We start from the raw sequence: 5,935 nt of genomic DNA on the forward strand, positions 1-5,935 counted from the left end.
ACAAATCACAAATCATCTCTCTATTCAGTGTTCTTCAGCATCATTTACAAATTACAAGTCATCTCCATTCAGTGTTCTTCAGCATCGTTTACAAATCACAAGTAATTCAGTGAACTTTGGCATTGTTTACAAATCATAAATCACTTCATTCAATATTCATCATTGTTTACTAGTCACGAACATTTCGTCCTTCAGAATTCACTCAGACTTATCTCCTAGCCGTTGTGTATGATTGAAGTCTCATTAAAACTGAACTAATCTTTCCTTAGTGTTTTGTTCTGTCATTGATCAGTCGTCGGATCCCCAACTCAAGCCGAGCGTGACAGAGAGAGAGGTAGCGGAGGAGGCGGGAGGGGATAGGGTCAAGAGGGGAGGTGGTATGGGGAGAGGAACAAATGAGGGCCATGACTTCCTCACCAGATGTATGTAAGAAAGATTTAAGAGTTGGTGAGAGGGATGGGGAGGGGTGGTAAGTTATGGGAGGAGGCTGGTTGCTGATGGTCTGGTGTGATGTGATGTCCTGACATATGGAGTAAATTTTGGACGTGAAGTAAGTGGCAAAGTCAAGAGCAGAGAGTGAGGAGCGGAGACGAAGTGGAGGTGGGCAGAGGAGTGAGTTGAGAGTGGCAAAGAGGCACTGTGGGTTGGAAGACTGGGAGAAGATGAGGTTCTTGAAGAATAACTGTATAGCAAGGGAAAGGGCAGGATTGAAGGATGAGAGAATAAGTTTGAAATAGAGGAAGTCTGCAATAGAGTGTGACTTCCCCATGTGTGCCAGGGTTGAGGTGTTAATTTGCGAAGGTGAATAGTGGTTGGTGGAGCGACAGAGTCAAGAGCAGAAGTAAGGGATGCATTGTATATGGAAGTGGCTTGTTCAGGGCATGAGAGAGAATAGGAGAGAAGAGTGAGTCAAACAGGGAGGAAAGGAATGTGGTGTCAATAGACTCAATGTTACACTTAGTGATGGTAGCCTTAGGAGGGAGAGATGGGGAAGCTGAGAGAGATAGGTTAAAGAAGAGCAGGTGGTGGTCAGAGAGGGTAAATGGGGAGTTGGAAAAATCAGAAATACCACAACGGTGAGTGAAGACCAGATCCAGTGAGCTCCCATTCACATGGGAGGGTGAGGAGGTCCACTAGGAGAGAACAAGTGAAGAGGTGAGGTTAAGGAGTTTAGAGGCAGGGGATTATGTGGGGATATCGATAGGGATGTTGAAATTGCCTAAGATAATGGAGGGAATGTCAGAGTGGAAGTCAGGAGGCAAAGTTGTCGACAAATTTGGAGGCAATGCCAGGGGGGTGGTAAATTACAGCTACTCTAAGATGGACTGGTTGTTAGAGACGTATAGCATGGACCTCAAATGTAGAGAATGTAAGGGATGGTTCTGGTGGTACGAATTGGTAGGAGTAACTAGAAGGTAAAAGGATCCCAACACCACCCCCATGGTGACCCCCAGGTCGTGGTGTGTGTGTGTGTGTGTGTGTGTGTGTGTGTGTGTGTGTGTGTGTGTGTGAATGTGAGGCCCCCAGCAGAGAGAGCAGCAGGACAAGTAGTGTCAGAGGGAGTAATCCAGGTTTCAGTGACTAGTAGGTGCAGGGAGTTGGAAATGAAAAGGTCATGAGTGGGGACCAGTTTGTTACAAACAGATCTGTAGCATTCCAGAGGGCACAGGATAGGGAGTGTGAGTTTGTGGGAGAGATGTGAATGAGATTAACAATCCCAAAACAGGATCTCTTGACAGCAAGGACCAATGCTTTCTAAGTACCATTTCTAATTATTTGTGATGTGCATTGTAATAAGTAATCAGTGTCCATGAGTACTTATTTTCAGGTGGTTCATCTTTTCCTTTCTTATTTACAGTTAGAAGTTCTTTTCTATCAATCTTATTAACTTTTTTAAGGTCCTCCTCTATTCTTTCCTTATCATAACCACAGGAGATATATTTCTGTTTCATGTCTAAAGCCTGTTCTTAAAACGTGCTCAACACTGGAGTTGCGCTTTAAACATTTAAATTGTCCGCCTGGTATTGAATGTATCCAGTTAGCAAGAAGACAACTGTGAGCGGTGATATATGACATACGCTTTTGATTTTTGATGTTTGAATATTATTATCCTTTATATAACTGATGCCTGGCTTTTGTCAAAGCTTAATTGGATGTTTTTGGTATTATTATTATTATTATTATTATAATATTTAAAAAAAAGATTCCAACATAGAGGAATCCCCTTGCCAAACAAAAAAATGTTATCAATATATTGTGACCAGGACACTAGGTTTGCTCCATATAGGTTGTTATTCCAGATGTTTTGATCCTCCCACTGCCCCATAAATATATTGGCAAACCTTGGAGCAAACCTGGTGCCCATGGCTGTTCTTCTTTTCTGTAAATTAGAAATACCTTTAAACAAAAAATAATTGAGATGTAAAATGTAAGTTATACCTTTGACTTTAAATTCCTGCAAGTCCTTATGTTTGCTGTAAGCTTCTGGACAATGCTTTTATTCCCTGTGTATGTTCAATAATTGTGTATAGAGAGCTCACATTGGCACTTACAAGCCAGAGATCTTCCCATACAATATTAGGAAGTCTCTAGTGTCTTTTAAATGTGACCTGTTTTATGCTACCAAAGGTTGAAGGTGGTAATCTACATACTGTGATAAATTAGCACTTATTGATCCAATTCCAAACCACTATAGGACAGCCTGGCGGATTATTTAGATCATTATGCACCTATGGGTGCATATATAACACTGGTACAATGGGCTCTTCTGGTATTAGGAACTTCACTTCAGTTTTACTTAGGGTTCCATTTTGTTTATATATTTCTATCACTGCTCTTGACTTGGTTAGGAATAAATCTGTTGGATTATTCCTTCATTTTCTGTAGGTGGATTTCTCCTCTAATTGTCTATAATCTTTTTTCATAATCTATTGTGTTCATGAGCGACTATACCTGATAATACGGCTGTGTGGCAACAAAGTATTACAGCACTCTGGTGACTTGGTAAGAGTCTGTAGTAACCTCTGAGTAAACCGTCAGTATATTTGTATGTATGTATATACTCTAAGAACACTCTGGGATTCAGAATCACAAACCACTGATCGTGTGCGGAATCTTGGCGTTGTCCTAGATGGTGACTTGACACTTAAACATCAGATATCAGCCACAATCAAATCCTCATTCTTTCACCTGAGGAACATAGCCAGAATCAAGCACTTCATTCCCCCAGATGATCTGCCAAAAGTCATACACGCATTTGTATCATCTCAATTAGACTACTGTAATGCCCTCTGCCTTGGTCTCCCAGCAAAAGAATTGCACCTCTTACAGCTAGTGCAAAACACAGCTGCCAGGCTGTTAACCAACCAGCCCCGTTCTAGCCACATAACACCCATACTCTACTCCCTTCACTGGCTGCCTGTAAGATGGCGAATCATCTTCAAGATTGGCTTACTGAGTTTCAAAGCATTACATGACCAGGGCCCAAAGTACCTGAAGCAGCTACTGACCCTATACTGCCCCACTCGATTACTGCGATTTATAGATGAAGGACTTTTAGCAGTACCTAGAATCTCTCGTAATTCATCTGGGGGTCGAGCTTTTAGTCATACGGCTCCGACTCTATGGAACTCACTTCCCCGCACAGTTCAAGAGGCCGCAACTATAGAATCCTTCAAAAGTAGACTCAAGACTTTCCTGTTTACTCAAGCATTCCCATAATTGTCCCTTTAGTATCTCAATGCTTCTGTATTTTATGAAAATCTGTTCTGTACTTCATTATTTTCTGTACTATATTATGCTATGTATCTGTTAAGCGCCTTGAGTCCTATTGGAGAAAGAGGGCTATATAAATAAAATGATTATTATTATTATTATAACACTGCTAATAAGAGTAATTATAATAAGCTCTGCAATTCAACATGAAGTAGAATTGAGGTTCTTAGAATCATTTTGGACAAAAAATATTATATGGACCCACCTACTGCGACCTCATCAGGAGGGTCTCTAATATTCAGGAAGAAAACAAGAGAAAGACAAAATAACCTTGTGTGGAAGCACTCATTGATTGAATATGAAAAAGATGTGAAGAAAATATATGGTTGAGGAAAAGACCCCTTTGAGTCCTACCTCTGGGAGATAGAGTAAAGCTTAACTTTTATTGGTTTGCTATAAAAATTCACTGGGGTGAACAAAAGTAAATAATAAAAAAATCTAGATTGCCATTGTACCAAATATGGTTCTAGATATGGCAGGTGAAAATGTTATTGTAATTATTGTATAATTGTTTGGAAAAAACAATATATACAGGTCACAGAAGGATCGGAATGTATGGTAAGCTTGGAGGAACGTAATATTGGATTTCCTGAGGGAAAAAGGCCCACAGCACCTAGTATTCCCTGGAGGTCTCCCATCCACGTACTGACAAGGCCATACCTGCTTAGCTTCCAAGATCGGACGTGATCGGGCGCATTCAGGATAGTATGGCCGTGGGCCAATTGTATCAGGAATCACGGGTGATTTGTGTGCTGATTTGGGAAATGGCCTATGTGCTCAACTAAAAAACTATGTGAAAATGATCGAATGATTAATTTATTGTAAAGTCTCCTGAGAAACTGGCCCACAGCACCTAGTATTCCCTGGAGGTCTCCCATCCATGTACTAACCAGGCCATACCTGCTTAGCTTCCAAGATCAGACGTGTTCGGGCGCATTCAGGGTAGTATGGCCGTGGGCCGTTTGATTCAAGAAATGAGTAGATACAAATCGAGTTTCTGTATGAATAGTAATAATTGGCTTAAATGGAAAAAAATTATATAGAGAGAATTTTGAAGAAAGTGTTTGTAAAGCTAATTGGTAAAAGACTAGTGATGCAATCACTGATTGACTATAAATAAGTTCAATCCTGAAAAATAAATGTAAAGCAGGCACTTGGATTGTTAGACCCAATAGGGGGGTCTGATGTGCTGTTTTGATATAAACACAAAGTTAGAAGTTACCACTTTAAATATGTCTGCTGTAGATAACCAATTAACTGGATTAAGTTGCAAAAAATTAATTAAATGAGAGTAGCAAAAATGAAGGTTCTTAGTCCCTATATAGAGACAATGACGGTTTGCAATACAATTCCTAATTGATAAGGCTGGCGGTGCAATTATTAATTAGTGATAAGTAGGTTCAATCCTGAAAATAATAACAAAGCGGGCACTGGAATTGTCGGACCCAAATAAGAGGATCTGATGTGCTGTTTTGATACAGACACAATGCTTGAAGTTGCCATGCCACCTCCTATGTAGGTTTGCCAGCTGTTACTGTAGATAACCAGTTGACTGGATTATGTTGCAAAGAATTAATTAAATGAGAGCAACAAAGATGAATATTCTTTGTCCCTGTGTAGAGACAAATGCGGCTTGCAATACAATTCCTGATTGATAAGGCTGGCGGTGCAATTATTAATTTACGATAAATAGGTTCAATCCTGAAAATTAAATGAGAGCAGCAAAGATGAAAGTCTTATGTCCCTGTGTGGAAACGATAGTGGCTTACGATTCCTTAGTGGCTTACAATACAATTCATTAATTGACTGTTAATAGGTTCATTCCTAAATACGGAGCAGGCACTGGAGTTGTTAGATCCAGATTGAGGGTCTAAGGCGCTGCTGGAAAACAGACACTGTATACAGAGTTACCACTTCCAATGATGTAGATATCCCGGCAGCCGGTGGGTGTAACTTGATTGAAGATCGTGACCGTGCTCCGTTTTCTAAGACCGTGCGGCCGCCCGTTCCGGAGAGGGACGTACGTTTCACCTGTAAACTAGGCTTGTTCACTGCACATGTTATATCTTCCTCCCCTGCAGTGCACATGGTTTTGACCAATTGCTATCAAAAATCCTGCTGCGATCAACTTGGAATTACCCCCATGGCTTCCAGTGTGAAC

The 5,935-nt window shown here is 40.6% G+C and overlaps 2 pseudogenes; both read right to left on the reverse strand.

The window, feature by feature from the left end:
• Positions 1 to 4,375: 4,375 nt before the first annotated feature.
• On the reverse strand, positions 4,376 to 4,493 carry LOC134983656 (5S ribosomal RNA; annotated as a pseudogene).
• A 122-nt stretch (positions 4,494 to 4,615) lies between these two features.
• LOC134983649 (5S ribosomal RNA) lies at positions 4,616 to 4,733 on the reverse strand (annotated as a pseudogene).
• Between the last annotated feature and the right edge of the window lie 1,202 nt (positions 4,734 to 5,935).

This window comes from Pseudophryne corroboree (genome assembly GCF_028390025.1).
Source record: "Pseudophryne corroboree isolate aPseCor3 chromosome 3 unlocalized genomic scaffold, aPseCor3.hap2 SUPER_3_unloc_2, whole genome shotgun sequence".
In the NCBI taxonomy this organism is placed as follows: Eukaryota; Metazoa; Chordata; class Amphibia; order Anura; family Myobatrachidae; genus Pseudophryne; species Pseudophryne corroboree.